Genomic DNA, 19,917 nt, shown 5'->3' with positions numbered 1-19,917 from the left:
TAATTTAACAAAACTGCCCGGGGTTGCATCTGGGGTTCTCAGATAAATACTGGGGGTCGGCATGGCAAGGAAAATGGCTGCGAGAGTTGCGCACTAGGTGAGGGGTACTTGGCAAGGTCACGAGGTGGCCTTTATATAGCATTCGGGCTGGGTTGTCTACCGGGAAAAAGGTAACCGGTTGTCGATCCTGTTCTTGGGTCAAAGCCACAGGTATACATATCACATAAATGTGACGCATTACTGTGGGTGCCGTCGGGATTGGTCTTGGTAACTGCGCCCGAATCTTAAAAATGCAACTGTACGCCAACGTACATATGCATGGCTACTACTCCAAAAAAATAGGGACGCACAAGCAGATAGCATCTAAATAAAAGCGATACAAGGTCACACCGTCACAAGGCGGAGGTAAACTAAGGCTTGATACTACTCAAGCGGCTTAGTCTACTTCGTTAATGTCTAAGTGGGCTGGCCGTGCGGACGTCGGGGTTTCTCCACGGTTTTCACCGTCGGGTTTTCCTGGTTGAGGTTGAGGGGCTGCAGGATCGGGGTAGTGGTGATGACCATCGCGGGGGTTGTTGGCCACAATCCCGTTGGAATGGGTTCCCAAAAGGCGACGAAGCACTTCTGGGGTCACCAAAGTACTCTGGTTGATGGCTGGGGCAGACCTCAGAGGATCGATCGGGTGTCCGAACAGCACGACTAGGTTGTCGGCGTTGGGCTCCGTCTCTCCTCTCGCCGGGGCTCGGCGAAACAGTTCTCCCCGAGCTGCGATCAGATCAAGGGTGACCTGATCGAACAGTTGCTCCAGTGCACTTACATAGCGCACCAGATGCAATAGTGCAGTGTCTGTCTCGTGATCTCCGTTGGCAACCTGGGGCGGTCTACCATACCCGTCACGACTGGGGTAGTAGTAGAACGAGCGACAGTTAACTCTAGGCGACAAGTGCCGGAGTTGAACTATGGCTTCGTGGGCTGCCAGTTGGATGGCTTGCGGCTCAAAGGAAGTTGTCCTTCCAGTTAACCTGTAGGGGCGTTCTGGCGACAGACCCCTACCGTAGATGTGCACAGTGGCCCAGTACTGACGGCTCTCACCGTACATGGGTCCTTGGTACACAACATACTCAGGAGGCTCTTCTAAAGCATAGGCACGGCGGGTGAGGTTTGCGAGTACGGTCACAAAACCTCCAAGGTTGGTGGCTGTGGTCTCATTGTGAACAATGGGGCCAGGCAACATGGCTTGGTTTGGGGAAAGAGGCTGTGCTATGCTGTGTTGTGGCTAGTGCACCCTTTTTATAGGAAAAGGGGATGGAGTCTTCCTTCGCACGCTTGCGAATGAGACGGTTGGGTATCGGTCACTGGCGCGTGATCGACGGGCTAAGCTGATAGGTTGGGCACCGTCCGCCGAAAGGCGTCGGGTCACTGTGGGGCTATCTTACGCGGGAAGCTTGACCGGGGTTTGGTTAAGGTCTGGTGGTTTGGTTAACCTAGGTTTATTGACCTGGCTAAGATAGGATTAGCCAATGGTCAGCCTGGCTCTGATACCAAGCCTGTCATGACCGGATTTTCGGGATGTTAATATCCCAAAGAAACGGCCGTTGTGCTCACCAGCCCCAGGATTACTGTTAGCTGATGAGGCACCAACTTGATACAAGAATTCCAAGCAAGGTACAAAATATGTAGTACAAGACCATTGTGGCCTAGGAGTACAACACTTGGTTTCTAGTGGTTGATGGCGGAAGCGGTTTGTGGTTCATCTGCGTCTATGGGACTCCATTTTCCCACATGAACAGCTGACCAGGGTAACTCCTATCTTCGCGAGGCTGCTATCGTCAACGCGTAGGCTCCGGGGCTGCCGTCGGAATGCTTATCTCCAAGCGAGGAATCTGGCCAAGACAATAGCCAGGGACAAGCCAGTGAGTACGTTTGAATGTACTCGCAAACATTAAGAACGCGGGCAAAATATAACAAGCGTTAATCATGCCCCGAAATATTTCCATGATGATAACGTCTATCACAAGATAAACGAAAACCGTGATGCACGAATGTGGGAAGAAACATGAACATGCAATATGGGAGAAAAATAGAATGTTCCGACCGAGTGTCTGAAATGATACCTCGAGAAATTGCAAATAAATTAACAATGCCGCAGTCGGGCGTCTGAGCGACACCACATAAAGGGCTTATAAGGGATGAATAAATGACAAACATGCCACAGTCGGGCGAATGAGCGACACCACATAAAGGGCTTATAAGGGATAATTAAATGACAAACATGCCACAGTCGGGCGTCTGAGCGACACCACATAAAGGGCTTATATAAGAATAATCACAGTGAATATCCAGGAGGTAGAACCGTCCCAAGGATACTCTATAATTCAAGTAATGTAAATGGTTAGTCCACAGTAATAAAGATCATAATCCGTATGTGCCACAATGATAAACAAAAATTTAGTTCAGCCGTTCCTCCATCCGAAGACCGTTATTAACATAATCGTTATCAAGAAAAAAAAATCGAGTCCATCCGCTTTCCATCCGAATACCGTTACTATAATCCAGTTAACCGTGTCTCCATCCGAAATCCGTCACTAGACCCATCTCAGGCTGTTGCCCTTACACAAAGACATGACTGACCAAATGGATATGACCTCTGCAGAGGTTGTACTCTTTTCCCACGAGTAACGGATTTATTTAGTCCCTCGGGACTAATTCCTCCTACGGCCTTTTAATTGAAAACACGCCTGACCTGCACACACCAGCTTAACTTACCGGTGTCTGGAATCACCCACAACACCTGCCAAGCAAAACTCTAAGTGGGGAGGCTACAACCTCGACGTAGCATGGGATCAAATTTATATACGCGCGCTCTAAGGGGTGCCCCCCCTCTCGGTCCCAACCGGAAACACCCATGCCCCGGACCAGGTGGCATGCCTACCGGATGCACCCGGTATCTTCCACCATGGCCTCTCTGTACGGTGTGTGCTTTGGTAAGGGGTTGACAACTTACTGGACCATACCCTGCCTACGACAGGGACAAGTGGTAGTACAAAACAAGTAGGGGGAAGTTACTGAACAAGACTCGACCTACGACCGACTCAGGTGGTCCAAGTATCCTCCAACAATATTACCATTAATGGAATAAATCACCACTCATCACGTCTCACCATGCCATACCGGACATACTCGTCTCGACGAGGGACTAGGGACAAGCTCGTGTCTACCCAAGACCACGACTTTCCCGGTTTCCTTCCGGTATGCATGAGGAGCTCACGAGGATGATCCAAATCACTAGCATATCCATTGCTGACCACAAAATATCTCCAAAAGGCACTCATGCACGAGACTTTATCGTTACATAAGGATAACGCATACTCCAAGTCAAATGGTGTTGTACTCGTATCAAAACACCACAACAAAATATTATGCCAGAGTTCAGAAATGCTTGCCTTCAAGAGTATGCAAAGGATGCACTTTTTGAAAGCTTTCTCTTCTCTCCATTATCCCTATTTTGCAAAATATCCAAATAACAAATATTTCAAACACAGTACAAAAAGTTGTCCCAAATATTTTTGAAATAAATCTGAAAATAAACTAGATGAAATTTGAGAGAGGCACGAAAAAGAATCAACTCATTTGGAGTGTTATTTTAAAAGTTATAGCCAGTCAAAGATCAGTCAAACTTCTGTTTTTAAATAAAACCAGAAAAGAAAATGCTTTGGGAGAAATACGCTTTCGCAGCAGAGGAAACGTACTCGGGACGTCTGCGTCTTCACTTAATCAGAGGAGATGGGCGCGCGGGTCACTGACAGTGGGTCCAGAGGGCCCACTGGTCAGGTTTGACCGTTCTTCCCTCCCTCCTCTCTCTCTCTCTGCCCGAACGGTGGCGGCCTCCAGCGATCGCCGTCGACGATCGGCGACTCTTCACGGGTACCCGAGGGCGGGGATGGAACGGCCAGACTGGGGCGGTCCTCTTGGTGGTCGGTGGGCAGGCGGGGGCGGAGTAAGTCACCGGCGGCGAGCTCCGCGGCGGAGAGGGCTACGGGAGTGGAGTCAGTTTTGGGCTCCGGTGGTCTCCGATCGAGGTTGAGGCGTTGGGTGGCTCCGCAAGGACAAGGGGAAGCTATTGGTGGCGTTGGTTGGGCAGGGGAGTGGCTGGCTGCGACGTATCGCACCGGAGCTTGGCGGCGGCCGCACTGGCCGGAGACGAGGAAGATGGCCACTTCGGGTCGATTCACTGCTTGGGGAGCGCTAGGAGGAAAGTCTGAGGTCGCCTGGGGTCTTGCACGAGCTCGGGGACCCTTTAAATAGGCGCTCGGGGCTGGGCCACGGCGGCTGAGGATAAGATCGCCGGTGACAGCCGTGCTGTAGCTGCAGGGCGATGTGGCGGCGACGAGTGCGTGCCGACGAGCTTCGGGATAAGACCGATCTGTTCACGGGGGCAGCTGGCGCGCTAGTGTGGTTTGGGCGGCGCCGACCATGGCAGAGGCTCGCTGCCGACGCCGGCGTGCCGCCAAACGCTCTGCCAGCGGCACTGTAGGGCGCCAGGGGTGGCGTGGAGAGTTGGCGGGGCTAGTGCGCGGTTCAGCGGGTGAGCAGGGGCCAGGGACGGGTCGCGTCGAGTGCGGCAGTGCGACGCGGCGGCTCAGTGCGCGCGCGTGCAAAACATGCGCTCTGGGCGCGCCCAGAGCATGCACGGTACCTGTTCGACGAAATGCCAGGGCGGTCTAGAGCATGAGGGTGGAGCTGGCAATTAACAGGACTAGGATAGAGATAGCTAGGAGTTCAGTGGACATGGTTGCTGGGTCATTGGAGCAAGATCACAGTGCACACTAGGAAACATGCCCAAAACTGACTGTGCACACCAAGTGTTCGACAGAATGCCATGTGCACTTAGGCAACTCTTGGAGTGGCCAAAATCTCCAGATCAGGGTCTCTTTAGGTGTGGAAGATGAAGGCAAGATCATATGGGCAAAACCAGAAACTTGTTAGTGCAAGCTTTGCAAAACTCCAGTTTTGGACAGAAAGAAAAAGGTTTTATTGCATGCACTTAAAATGCTCCAATGGGTCCATCCTCTTGGACTTAAGGGTTTTGCAGGGAGGGCTACTAGCAGGAAAAAGCTCAAGGTCATAAGAGCAAAACAAAATAGGGTTGCAGTACAAATCACCCAACTGGACTAGAATGCAAAAGAGGTTATTTTACTCAAATCTTTCAAAGAACAACACTGGGTTTTTGCATGAAGATGAATTATATGCATCTACTGACTTCTCCAAACTCTTGAATGAATTTTTAAAGAAGTATCTAAATAGGTTGTAGTGTAAAGGTGCCCACTGGACCAGATTTGAAAGGATGATGTAGAGCTCAAAATCTTCAATAACCAAGAGATATTTTTGCATAAAAGTGATGTGGAAACATCACATGACATCCCCAAATTTTGGTGAAATTTCTAAAAGCTTTTGTCAAATGGTTGCAGTGCAAAACAGGCTCCAAACTTATGAAAAATCATCTTAAAAGAATAAAGCTTATGAAAAACAATTAAGCAAATAAATCCACTGATAAAGAATTGTTTTTTTTGAAAGAGCATACAAAACCCAATGATACTTTTGGAAAGTTCCCACTTGAGGTAAGAACCCATAAAAATTTAAAAGGGTAAATCAAGACAAATGGAAAAGTTTTATTTCCTGTCAAAATTTTAATCGATAGAACAAGGTCAAAGTTTTGGGTGTCACACACCCCTTTTGGACGACACTTGAAGGAAGTCACTAGGTACCTGAACATCGGAATACCAAGCTTCACTGGGACCTACACTGCCACTTTACCAGAAAAGGTGCGTTGGATGATTCGAGTTCATGTTCCAGGAAGGACATTCATGCCAGTTACTGAGCCCATAGAGTTTTCCTTTGATGCACCAACCTGGAGTCTAGGAAAGAGCATGGCAGCCCACATCGCCATGGGACGCATCGGCGAAGTTTATCACAAGGATCTTAAGGAAACCATCTACCAGATATGTGGGCGCCTAGATGAGCAATGGGAGATGATCAGCACCAGGAGGGACAAGTCCATTGCAGCCTTCATCCAGGAGTTAAACCAGCACATTTGCCGCCAGGAGAACCAAATGTGTGCCAGCATGATAGATCTGAAGAAGGTGATGACCAGGAACGTGGAGCTTGAAGAGGAACTCAAGTCTACACACGATGGATATGAGGAGGAAATCGTAGTGCTACTAGAGAAGAATGAAGACCTAAAGAAGAAGCTAGGAGTATTCATGGGAGACCCCACGCCAGGAGGAGACGACGACCAGCCGGAAGACTAACTCATCATCGACGACAACGACTCCGACCCCGACAGTAGTGATGATGATTACAAAGACGAAGCTAGAGAGGATATCATGGAGTCTTCCACCGATCAAAATTTCTAGTCAACCACCATATTATCAGTAGTATTCCCCCATGTACATAGCAGTAGTCCATGTAGTTTGTAACGGTAGCTAGATCGATTGTATGCCCTTGTTTGAATTGAGTGGTGTGATATGAATGTGTTTGTCTCATGTGCATATGGGTAGTGATTTCTCCTTAGAACTCTTTCTATTCTAATCTCTCCCCTCTAAACCCATCAGATGCCTCTGAGACGTGACCCCGGATTTGTCTTCCCACCAGAGCTCACTCAGTTGATCCAACAAGAGAATGCCTTGATGTAGTTGCTAGTCCAGAACCAAGGCAACAACAACAACAACAACCCACCGCCACCACCTCCAGTTGACAACTTAGCCCGTTTTCTGAGGTTGAATCCGCCGGTGTTTTCCAGTAGCACCGAGCCGATTGTTGCTGATGATTGGCTACACAGGATTGGAAGGGAGTTGACTACCGCAGGTTGCACAGATGTCGAGAAGGTGCGCTTTGACGCACATCAACTGGATGGACCCGCAGCCTCATGGTGGGAGAATTACACCGCCACTTTCCCTATAGCCAATGTCACTTGGGATTAGTTTCAGCAAGCGTTCCGCACTGCACATGTCTCAACTTGAGCTATGAGCATGAAGAAGCGTGAGTTTCGCAACTTATGCCAGGGAAATCATATTGTGGGGCAGTACGTGGATGAGTTCAGCAAATTAGCCTGCTATGCCCCGGATGATGTGGCCACAGATGTCGTGAAGCAGGAGAAGTTTATGGAAGGGCTGAATGATGATCTGAGTATACAGTTAATGGTGGGAACATTTGCTAACTACCAGGAGTTGGTAGACAGGGCTCTTATGATTGAAGGGAAGCATCAGCAGATAGAGAGCCGAAAAAGGAAGTATGGACAAGAGAAGTATAACTCTGGAGCTCAGCAGAAGCCCCGTTTTAGCCCAAACTCGGGAGGATATGCCATAACCATGGAGGCCACACTCACAAGGGAGGAAGTTCACACAACCACAGTGGTCCCAAGAATGGAAATGGGAATGGAGCAAGTAGCAACCAGAACCGTTCCAACCTAGCAACACCCGCTAAGAAGGATCTGAGTCATGTCACCTGTTACAAGCACTACAAAAAAATACATTTCCATGATGATACGTGTTTGTCACAGTAGGTCACGTTTTCTATCATGCATGTACATCCATGACGAATTTATGGCAAAATCAAGATAGTCATACATGTGTTGTCGTAGAAGTGTTCCATGACATTACCAAAATTATCATCACGGAAGTGTCCACTTCCATGACGATAATCCACCGTAACGGGACGCCGTTAAGCTATCGGGTCCGGTTTTGGATCCGTTAATCCGTTAACAGCCCGGACCAATGGGAATTTTCCACATGTAAAATTCTCATTGGCTGGAGGAAACACGTGTCGGCTCAACGTTTGCACAGATTTCATCCCCTCATTGGACAGGAGGCGCCTATGATACGTCGACACGTGGCACGGCCCAACAGAGGCCCATTCCGGTGAAAAGGTCGGCCCGTTTGACTTGGTCAAAAGGTAACGGGCTGGCCCATGAAAAGCCTGTTAATGGCCTGTTCGTATATAGCCCATTTACGGCCCGCTTACTACCGGCCCGTTACGGCCTATCAGAATTAAACCCAGTAGCTTCATCTGGGCCGCCAATATGATTCCAGCCCGTTGTAACTTCCGGCCCATGTACGGCCCATGATGTCTTTCAGCCCATATGAGGCCCTCTATAACTCTCGGCCCATTAACGGCCCATGGTGAATCTGGCCCATAAGGAATAGTGTATCGCTTTATACCCATTAACGGCCCACTATTCCATTCGACCGTTTCCAGCCCGTTTTATCTTTCGGCCTTCTCAGGGCCCATTTATTCTTGGGCTCATTTCCAACATTCAGTTACTTACGGCCCATCATTGGCCTTTTCTGCTTGTGGGCCAAATTCAGCCCGCGGTTACAATCGGCCCGTTTGCGGCCCGTTAATCCGTTGGGCCGTTTCCATAACATCATCAAATATGACCGATTAACGACAACCTGTTATTGTCGGCCCATGAACGGACGATTCCAAATCGAGCCCATTTACGGCCCATAATGCGGTCTGTTATTGGCCCATGTTTGGCCTATCGATCATACGGCACATAGAAGGCCCATTGATGCTACGGCACGTAGAAGCCCCATTGATGCTACGGCCTGTAGAAGTCCCATTGGTGCTACGGCCCGTAGAAGGCCCATTCTTTCTACGGCCCTAAGAAGTCCCATTGTTTCTACGGCCCATAAGAGGCCCATGGTAACTAGAGTAAATATGTAGCCGGTGGTTATTGTGGCCTAGTTTTAAAAAATAGGTTATTGCGGTCACTAGCAAACCGCGGAAAAAGAACTGCACTGACTACAAGCAAACAAATAAACAAGACAACAAGGAAATAAATAAGCAAGCAACTTACGCGGCTATCACGGCTATTACACATATTACATACACTTGGCATCAAAGTTCGCTACCAGTGCAAATATAGGGAACAAAGCAGCATATCACATACACTGGTCGTCAAAGTTGGGGACCAGTGCAAATAAACGCCGCAGCAAAACAAGTCCAGAACTGAAACCACTTCAGAAGAGCTCAAGAAACAATATCCTGGGTACCCATAATGCTGGCAAGATGCTTAGCAAGCTTATTAACTTTCTCTTGTTTGGCGCTTAAATCCTCCAGCGCTTGCTGTTGAACAAGAAAGTATGCATCTGAATTCTGCAGGGACTTCCTCAGTCCTTCGGCTTCTTGCCACAGCACAGCTGACTGATGCCTTTCAGCTTGTAGCTGAGACTGAAGAAGCCGAAGTGATTCAGGCAGCGAGGTCGAAGAGCTTGTGCTAGCGGTACTGGCGAGTAACTCGAACACTACATCAATGCAGGACTGTGGGGTTTTCTCACTGTCTACAAGATCGTCTTTATCACCTTTCTTGGAGACCAACAGGGTTGTCTCAGTATCTTCAACCTTATCTGCATTACTTTCTCTACCATTGCATAGTGGGGTGCTCTTCTCCAATATTCTGTTCGCATACTACAAGAGAAACAAGCAGACACATCACAGGTTTAGCATGTAGTATACCAAACTCATTTTGGTAAACCGATTCAGTAGTAAGGTGGAGAGGATAACAGCATGAAACAAACATATATCTATGTACTATGGTCAATGTATTGTCCATATCATTCTAGTTTATGTTGCCAAATCAAGATAGAGACACAGTTTAACTCATATATTTTTAAGACACAACAGCATAGACAGAATATAACTGTGAGAAACTACACAGCATTGGCAACACTTGTAATGTGCATCACATGAGAACATAACTGTTTATACAACTGAAACTGAAATCAACATAGAGCAAGAAGTTAGAACAACAATCCAGTTAAAGAAATAGGCTTAAAACATACCTGTTGCGCCATTGGAGTTTTAATTGGATCCTTCAAATTTGAAAGTAGTTGGTATGAGTAAATACAGTGATGCAACAGCAAAGGAGTATCTTTTGTGAAGAACGGGTTTTATCTGCATCGACGGGTAGCACCGTCTTTTGTGAAGAACGGGTTTTTGCTCCCTTAGATACTGCCATCACCCCCTCCAATTCAAATGGCTGATAAACAAGAAAAGAAATTGAACATACACACATTGTATGATAGACAGATGTGGTAATTCTAACTAAATTGTCCTGTTTGGTTAGACAACATATAATTGTGTCATGTTGTCTAACCAAACAGGATATCATGACACAATTTCACATATATGATGCCTAACTAAACAGGATAGCATGACACAGTTTCAGATATATGATGGATAACTTAATAGGATATAATGGCATAATTCAACATATGATGAGTATCTAAACAGGATGACATGACAAAACTATATGATGTCTTTCTAAAATAGGTTGGGATGAAATAATTCACATAAATGTTGTCTAAGTATACAGGATGGCATGATATAATTGACATAATTGAATCATATACTAAGCAGCTGGCACTCGCATGTATGATCTCTAAACTAAGCATGTGGAATTCAATATTGTGCATATGATGTCTAAACTAAGCAATGCAAGACACCATATGCATGATATGAGAAATATAAACATTGCAACTTAGAGCATACACCTCAGGTGGGATATAGGACTGGTCCTCTGTCTCTGAATCCTCCTCTGAGGAGCTCCCTGTAACCATCAAGACATATGCTTCAACTGGTACCATTGCCTGCTCTGAAGACCTTGTTTTCACTCCTGATTTTTCCATAACCGACTCAAATGGCTGATACACATGAAGAGTAGTTCAATATACATAGACTGTTGACAAATGGAATACGTAATGAAAAAAAAGATGGTATGAGATAATTCACATATATGATGCCTGGCTACATGGAGGTGCATAATTCACATATATGATAACTGGCTGAAAAACATGGCATTGCATAATTCACATATCTGATATAGAAAGCAAACAGGAGGCATTCACACAAAGCATGTCTAATCTAAGCAGATGGCATGGCAATGCAAGACACCATATGCATGATATCTCTACTCTTATAAAAAACAAAGTTGGTGTTGATGGTGTGCCTGCCATACTGCAATATAGGCCGTCTGATTTATATCTGACGGATAGGAAGGAAACTATGGCAATTTTGCAAAAAGATACCCATACCCCTCTCCACATTTGCAAATAAGGCCTTCCCTCGTTCATCCTTTTCTCTCACAGGATAAACTACTCATAGAAATGCATCTTGATGTTCCGTGCAACGCATGGGCATCTTGCTAGTGAGCAATATAACCTTGCCAAGTTAGAGCATGCACCTCGGGGGGGGGGGATAAGACTGGTCATCTGTCTCTGGATCCTCCTCTGAGCAGCTATCTGCAACCAGCAAGAAATCTGCATCGACAGGTAGCACTGACTGCTCAGAAGACCTTGTTTTCACTCCAGATTTTCCCATGACCGACTCAAATGGTTGATGCACAGGAAGAGTAGATGAATGTATAAACATTGTTGACAAATGGAATACATTATGAAAAAAAATATGGCACGATACAATTCACCTATACGCTGACTGGCTAAACAGGATGGCACTGCATGATTCACATATATGATGCCTGGCTAAAGAAGATGGCACTGCATAATTCCCATATACTCCCTCCGTTCCTAAATATTTGTCTTTTTAGAGATTTCAAATGGACTACTACATACGGATGTATATAGACATATTTTAGAGTGTAGATTCACTCATTTTGCTCACGGTGGGAGTATGATATAGAAACCAAACAGGTGGCATTCACACAAAGCAAATCTAAACTAAGCTGATGACATGTAAGATGAATAATGTAAGCAATGCAAGGCGCCATATGCATGATATGACCAACATCAGCATGCCAGGTTAGAGCAAACACCTCAATTGGTAAATAGGAGTGGTCGGATCCCTCTGTATTCCCACGCAACGGTCTTCTCTTGTTCTCTACATGTTCAGTATGATTGTGTACAATAGCTGACATGCATAATAAAAAATTAGTTAGATTTTGTAAGGCCTAAGGGGTGCATGTAGAAATCAAGACTGATGGTAGCAAACGAGTGGATAGATCCAAAACTAATGATAGTAGGTAGTCTATAGCTTCAGTTTAAAAAGATAGACAATGGATCATCTACTGTTTGTTGCCCACCCAACATGAACCACATAGAAGACCCCAGATGAACCAGATAGTAGACATATACTATTCGTTGCTGCCTCGATATGAGACCCACGAGCATTTTAAAACTCAAGTTTGAACGATAAAGTAGCAGGTAATAATAACCGATGTATAATGTAAGCAAACGCGAAAGACTATGAGCTCTCTTATGGAACTATGTAGTCCTCAGGTTCATCTGCTCAGTCGCTGATGGTAATGCAGTTGGCGTGGCTGCCGGCAACGGGGAAGATGATCTGAGGCAGCGAAAGAAAGTTTGCAGGGGAATCTCTGCTACAGTGAACGCTTCTGTCGATGGTGCACCTCAGGTGGGGTGGATGACGGTACGGCAGGAGCGGGACATAACACACCGAGTTTTCTTTGACGCCTATCTGAAAATGAAGTAAATCTGTAAGGGCTCCTTAGAATTGGAGGATTCTATAAACGCAGGGACAGGAAAAACACAGGAATAGGATAGGAATGCACGTGCAAAATAGAGCATTTGGAAACATAGGATTTCTGCGAACCTCGGTGTTTGGTTCACATGAATTGGAAGAACACAGGAATGGAGAAACATGGTCAAATTAAAGTCAAACCACGTGAAAAAAATAAGAATCTTATTATGATAGTAATGCAATTAGTCCTGTTCTTCATGCATATTAATTTGAAAAGGACGTCCAACTGGATATTAAAATTCCTACCATTTTTCTTTCAAAGAGACACCAAAGGAAAAAATCCTCCAGTTTTGCTTTGCTCCACTCCTAACCAAATGCATGAATAGTAGTACCATAGTAGTTCCATAGCAAAGGATCCCTGAGGGATCGACATAAATGCAGAGTAACAAAGTGATGCAACGAGTGTACAACCTCTTTGGCATAGCCTTGTCGACCTCAGCATCATTGGGTTGGACATGGACGATGGTGATGCTGGTGTGACTGTCGGAGGCGAGGAAGAAGATCTGAAGCCTCTGGAAATGGCGCTGAGGGTACTGCTCTGCTGTGATGGACGGTTCCGTCGTTGGAGTAGCTCCGGTGAGGTGTACGGTGGCAAGGCTGAAGCAGGACAAGACATACAACGTTAATCTTAAGTGGGACTCTAATATCATCTGCAATAGATCATGTAAAATACATCAACAAAAAGTGCTAGATGTAAAACGCATCAGCCGCACCACGGCCGCTTCAACAGATGCTGTAAATACTGTTCACACTGAACTTAACTGAAGAAACTGAACTTTACAATCAAAACTGAATTTTACTGTCGAAACTGATTGAACTAGTAGAAGAGCATTGCAATAGATGTTTAGTGTGTTCGAGCACCAGTAGCAGAGAAGCAGTGATCTAAATTAGCAGACGCTCGAGCAGGGAACGCACTAGCAGAGAGCAAGTCGTGCAGCAGAACCACGAGCGAGTGCTAAAGCAGCAACTCATGTAGTTGCCGGAGGTCGTGCAGTAGCAGCAGCACGAATGAGAGCAAGAGCGGAGCAGCTGCGCGACCGACAGCAATATCAGAGCAGAGCAACAGCACAAACGAAAGTAAGAGTAGTGCAGTAGCGCGACCGACAGCAAGAACAGAGCCGCAGCGCGAGCGAGAGCCGGAGCAGCACCAGCAGCGCAAGCGAGAGCCTGAGCAGCTACAGCTGTAGCTAGTGCCAGTGTGGAAGTCACCGCCGAGGAAGCAACGACATGGGGGGGGAGACGCTGTGGATGAAGTGGCCGGCGACGGCCCCGTCGATGGAGACCCGCCATGGCTGCTCGGTATCGAGCACCGGCAGCCCCGTGAGATCGAATAAAAGATAAAATGCAGTGGTGAGTGCAGAACCTCCTTGGTGGCGCCGAGTTGGCCTCGGCTTCATCAGAGGAATTGGTGAGGGTGTTGCGGTTCCAGTGGGGCAGGTCAAGACGGTGATGTCGTGGTTTTGTCACGGCAGATGTCCTAGAGAAAGGACTTAGTCGTGGAGCCATCGCTACGGGTTAACTTAAAGGGGTTAAAGCGGACAGGGGACGCAAGAGAGTTTTATACTAGTTCGGCCCCTTACGATGAAGGTAAAAGCCTACGTCTAGTTGTGATGGAATTGCTGGGGTTTCGATGACCAGGGAGCGAATACGCTTTACCTGAGTCTCGAGTTGTTGTCTGTTCTCCTTGAACCGCCGCCGGGTCGTCCCCTTATATACATGGGTTGACTCCCGTCGGTTTATAGAATCCCGAGGCCAGCTCATAAACGTGTCCGGCTCGGTCTCTGCTCTTTCTATCTTACAGCACAAGTTTACATATTAATATCGGTTTATGTCTACAGGCCTTAAACCGACTTTGGGCCCTGGGCCTTCATAAAGCGTCACTGTATGTCTTCATGGGCTTCAGATATAATGAGCTACCATGGGGTTAACCCGGCCTCTCCTGGCCGTTTTACGCCCAGTGGTAATATCCCCAACATTAGGCCCCAGATTGATTTGAACCAGTTCATTTCAATCCTCAATACATAAGAAAATTTCTTCCTTAACATCTTCAGGTAATCTTGGAAACCGTCGTGACGTCATCTTCTAGGACCATGGTGAACCGCCATGACGTCATCTATTATTTAAAACTGCGTATAACCCACCTTTATTCATGAGCCTCCGACAATCGAGGCGACAGCTCCGCCTCATATCCAAATTTTGGGCTCCTCGATTTTCGTGCCTGACGCTTATCTTTTTGCCTTTATAAATAGGGCTAGGGGGTCTTTCCATCCCCCCCCGTATCTCTTCACCTCATCTTCTTCCTTGCACATCCCGACCTTTGGAGCTCCGCCGCCACCGTCGAACTTCGTTTCTGCCTCCACGATGGCCTCTGCATCAACCTAACTAGACCAGAAAAGTGTGGCGCTCCTCCGCTGTTCCCTCATCATCAGTGAGTTCTTCTTTACTTTGCTCCAGATCCACCATTAGGGTTTCAATGTTCATCGGTATCGGAGTAATTGGACACGGGTATCCCGAAGACGGCAAGACAATATTTCAAGACATCGGGGCTAGCAAAGCCCCTCAGTCCGACTGCCCGGCTGCTCCTGCCGGCTCCCCGTCTGACTGCTCTGCCTGGCCAGCCGCCGCCTGTCGACTGCACCAACTAGCCGGCTGCCGGCTTCAGCCCGACTCGACACCGACAAGACACCGACGAGACGGTCGTACCCGAGCACTATTCACGTGTCACCCCAGCCATCATGTATAGTGTCACTTGTCCCCTGGCACTATTTATGAAGTGACCCAGGGGATAAGCATGACATGCACCATTCCGTGCTCCCATACCACCACATAGCTTAGATAGTAAGCTAGCTCCACACTATATATAGCCATCCATCCATCCATCCAAGAGGATGGACTCACTCTCACACACACTCACGCATGAGCACCCACATGCTACGGCCATGAGCATGGCCGGCCACTAGCATGCCACATACGAGGCATATACGAGGCCAGATGCCAGATGCCTATGGCACTGACCTCAGATATTGCTCCAGGAGCATCCTGTACCAGATATACTACAGATACTTAGACATGCTCCTAGGGGTGTTATCTCTCCGGAGAGCCCCGAACCTCGGTAAACTAGCGCGTGCTACTCGCATACCCGCTCCCGGTCCTATCAGCAGCAGTCTTACCCTCACACTAAGCCCTTGTGGCATCTGTCGCCTCACACCCCCCCCGTGAGAATACCACGACAATCGGAGTCTATCCAATGCCCGCCATTGTTCTTTCCTGTTCTTTTCATTAGCATAAACAGCTAGCTGGATCCGATATTTCTTACGCGGCCATAGCCATAATCCCCTTTTTGTTAGATATGTTCGTTTACACAAAACTCATCTGAATCTTGCTGAACTGTTCAAACCCTTGAAATTAGGTCTGAATTTATTTTGATTTTCCAACGCACGGTAGATCTGAAATTACCATGCCAAGCTGTGAAACTTGTTTTTCCTTCACTTACACATCTTTAAGCTTGTATCTTCAATACCAGATTAGGCGGTTTAACTTCATAGAAAAATGATGAACCAGTATTAGCCCCCTGTTGAGCCGCCACTGCATTCACCACTGTACTGTTTCCATTGTCAGACTCCGGTTTATGAATAACCAACTTCGGTTTAACAATATTTTTATATCCTTATGCCACTGTATAGCTGTCCACTATAAATATTAAACCGGCAATAATCATGTTTCAGATTTCCATTGCCATGGCCAAGCAAGTCTATGAATGCAATTGGGCTCCTTCTCGAGTAATCGAAGAGCAGTTAAACAACTGTGTTAAAATGGGCGCTTTAGCCAAGAAAGATGTCATCCACTAGAGGGTCCCTGGCCCGGAAAATCCTCCTACACCCAAGGACGGAGAGGTAGTCGAGTTTGCTGATCATCTGGGTTGAGGGTTTAGCCCTCCCGGTTCGAAATTTTTCCGAGATGTACTAGCCAATTTTCAGCTGCGCCCTCAAGACATCGGTCCCAATTCTGTGACCAACATCTGCCACTTCCAAGTCTTCTGTGAGGCTTATCCGCAAGAGGAACCTATAGTTGAACTGTTTAGGGATTTCTTTCACTTAAACCGTCGCACAGAGTTCATGGATGGACCCAACACGGAATTGGGTGGAATGGCGGTTCAGAAAAGGAAGGAAGTTACTTTCCCTCATCCCAAGCTCCAAAGTCATCCCAAAGAGTGGAACCAGAGTTGGTATTACTGCAAAGATACATCTCCAACCGATGAGAACCCCTTGCCGGGTTACCGCCCTCACCGCCTTAGTAATACACATCATTTCCCTTCGAGGCTGACCGCAAAAGAAAGGGCCAACTATGCCCCTCAACTATCAAAGCTTAGAGCCTTCATGGCGAACGGTTTGACAGGAGTTGACTTTTCCCATTGTTGGATAAGCTGGAGTATTCTGCCCTTAAGCCGGCACTCCGGTTTGATGTGCGTACACAGGGAGTTTGAAGGATCCTCAACGACACATTGATATTCAGCTTACAGATGCAGAAGTTACCGAGGCTGTAAAGAAGATGCTGAATGAACTGGAGGCTGTCTGTGCCCAAACCGGACTGCTCCCTTTCTGCACCTTCCACAAACCGCCAGCTGTAAGAATCATATAATCTTTTTATCTGAAGTTGCTTCTGTCCAAATATTTTTTGAAATTGTGACTATCCTCTGACAGGGTAATGATCCATTCTAGAACAAGAAACCACAAGAAAAACCGGCAAAACCGCAAGACAAACCGGCCAAGGCACTTCGCCCAAAGACCAAGGTTGTTAAGAAACCTGGCAAGAAAAGGACCACTGCATCCTCCGAGCTACCAGCTGATGACGATGTGGGTAACCCAGAATCAGATGTAGAACTTGACTCTCTTGGTTCATTTTTTGTACACCTCATTGACAATGATTATTATCAGGACGACGCTAAAGGCAGTCACGTTGATGATGTAGAGGTAACCATTCTTTCCTCCGATTCAGATCCTCTGCCAACATCAAAAATCCGTCGAGCAAACCGGAAAGTAAAATTTTCTCATCCCCTTGCTTACATGGACCCAAACTTTCTTTTGAAGACACAGCAGCACGAGGCTCGCTGCACAACCCGGCACAGCGGCCAGGTAGTTACCTCCGCCGGTTTACCGAACAGCCCGGTTCGGAAACGCCGATCAGAGGTCTCTTATCCCCTTGACACTTCATGCCCCAAAGCAGGTTGTTTCCGCCAACCTCTTAACCCGTCTGATTCAAATTATCAGGGCACTTCTCACTCATCTTCTGGCGAGTAATCGGCCACAAAACTTCCACCCCTCAAAATAGTTCATGGGTGAGCTATATACTTGTTTTTCTCCTTGATATGTTATTTTTATATACTGTACTGATCCTCATGTTTATTTTCCTTAGTGCCAAGCCCAGACCCAGCAAGAAGGCTCGGTTCAATAAACCGACTGATGATAACGAGGATGTTGAACCGGAAAAAACTCCAGATCCTGAAGAGACCAACGTTGATGCCATACTGAATGACCCACCGCCTCAAGATCATGTCTTCGTTGCTGAGGAGGTAGAAGTTGACACCACAAGCCATGCTGACCAGCCTACCAGCCCTGTCCGAACTGATGACAAACCGGCAAGTCCAGTTAAAAATACTGACAAATCGCCAACCCCAGTAACGGCTGCTGATGACAAAGATGATGACATTATGATTACTGGCACTGGCCATACCACTCCTGGCAATCCTGTCGCTTTGTCCAAGCATACTGCCAAAGACGAGCTCTCTGCAATTGGCAAAGGCAAATGGAACGCCGATTTGTCAAATTATGCCCATCTGAATGCTCAAGACCTTCACTCTGGCTTCTTGAACCGTCTGTACACCAGCCATGACTATGAAGCCGGTTTGGTAAATTTGATGAAGGAGCGATATGAGGTAACTACATAAGTGTTTGTCTCTTACATTCAATTGTAGCTTATCAACTCCAGTAGCCCCCAAGTGACGGTTTAAGATACCAATCTAAACCGGGACTGAGTAACAAATTCATGTTTGCAACAATGCATTTTAACTTCACTAATGTAGCCCCCAAGGGCCGGTTTAACTTTGTAAAGATGAACCGGGACTTTGTAGAAGAATTACCATATCAGCAATTATGAGCAAACACGGATTAGCCCCCAAGTGCCAAGTTTAATACTTGTATTGTGCTTGGGACTTGTAGAAATTTCTGATAAGGAGCAAATATGCATTAGCCCCCAAGTACCAAGGGCATAACTTGTTATGTGCTTGGTACTTCAAATATGTACTAGCAACTCATTATATGTCTGTCTCTTTATAGGCTGAGCTGAGCAAGAAGGAAAGCCAAACCGCTGATGTGCAAGAGAACCTCAAATCCCAGCAAGCCGAAACCTCCAAAGCCAAGGAAGAGTTGACCAGTGCTCTAGGCGCTATGGAGAAACTGAAAGAGGGTTTCAACAAGGAGCGGGCAGATTGGGAGACTGAAAAATCCGCTTTGATAAAAAGGGCTGAGAACGTAGAGGCAGCTCTTAAACTGGTGGTTGATGAACTGACCGGTGTAAAGCGGCAGATTCATGCCATGAATGCTGATGTGTTCGGTAAACGTCCTTTCCTTAATACTTTCAACATATCTTCCCATGTGTTGTCGGTTTACTGATGTGTACAATGGTGCAGGATCTCGTATTAGCCACCTGGGCTCTGATGTACAGAAGAAACTGAAGGTTGCGTACACTCTAATAGAACAATTGTACACCGGCACGCAGCGGATCATTTATACTGCTTCACACAATAATCCTCCTCCCACTTTGATCAAGGATACCTTAGAAAGGTTATCTATGCTTCCTGCCCAGGTAGACGAGCTAAAAAAGTCTGCCGCAAGAACGGGCGCTTTGACCGCACTAACCCGGGCAAAAGCATGGGTACCTGACTTTGATCCAGTGGAAGCGGCCCAAGGCTATCCTAGTTTGAAGGAAGACGGAACAGAATTTGGCAACGATGATCTCCGAATCATAAACCGGGAAGTACGTCCATTGGCTTGCCAACTGGTTGAAGAGGCGGACCTCAGGTACTACCAGGCGAGTTATGATGACAAGAACAGACGGGTTGCTGCACCAATTCCAGAAGATTAAAATCTTATCCCACCAATCCGTAAGCATACTTATGCCCCTGACATTGATCCGTCCATGCTTATAAATGATGAAGCTGTATTCCAAGCCCTAACTGGGATCGACTGGGCAACTATTGACTTCCAGCCACTGGGTAGAGAGGAGGGAGTTGAACCGGTGCGAGATGATCCACAGCCGTCAAGCCAAGCTGGTGACCACTCATGAACCGGAGGCCGGTTTAGTCTT

Source organism: Triticum aestivum, chromosome 5D (assembly GCF_018294505.1).
Source record: "Triticum aestivum cultivar Chinese Spring chromosome 5D, IWGSC CS RefSeq v2.1, whole genome shotgun sequence".
Classification (NCBI taxonomy): domain Eukaryota; kingdom Viridiplantae; phylum Streptophyta; class Magnoliopsida; order Poales; family Poaceae; genus Triticum; species Triticum aestivum.
The sequence above is the reverse complement of the archived record's forward strand: the minus strand, read 5'-3'. Positions refer to the sequence as shown.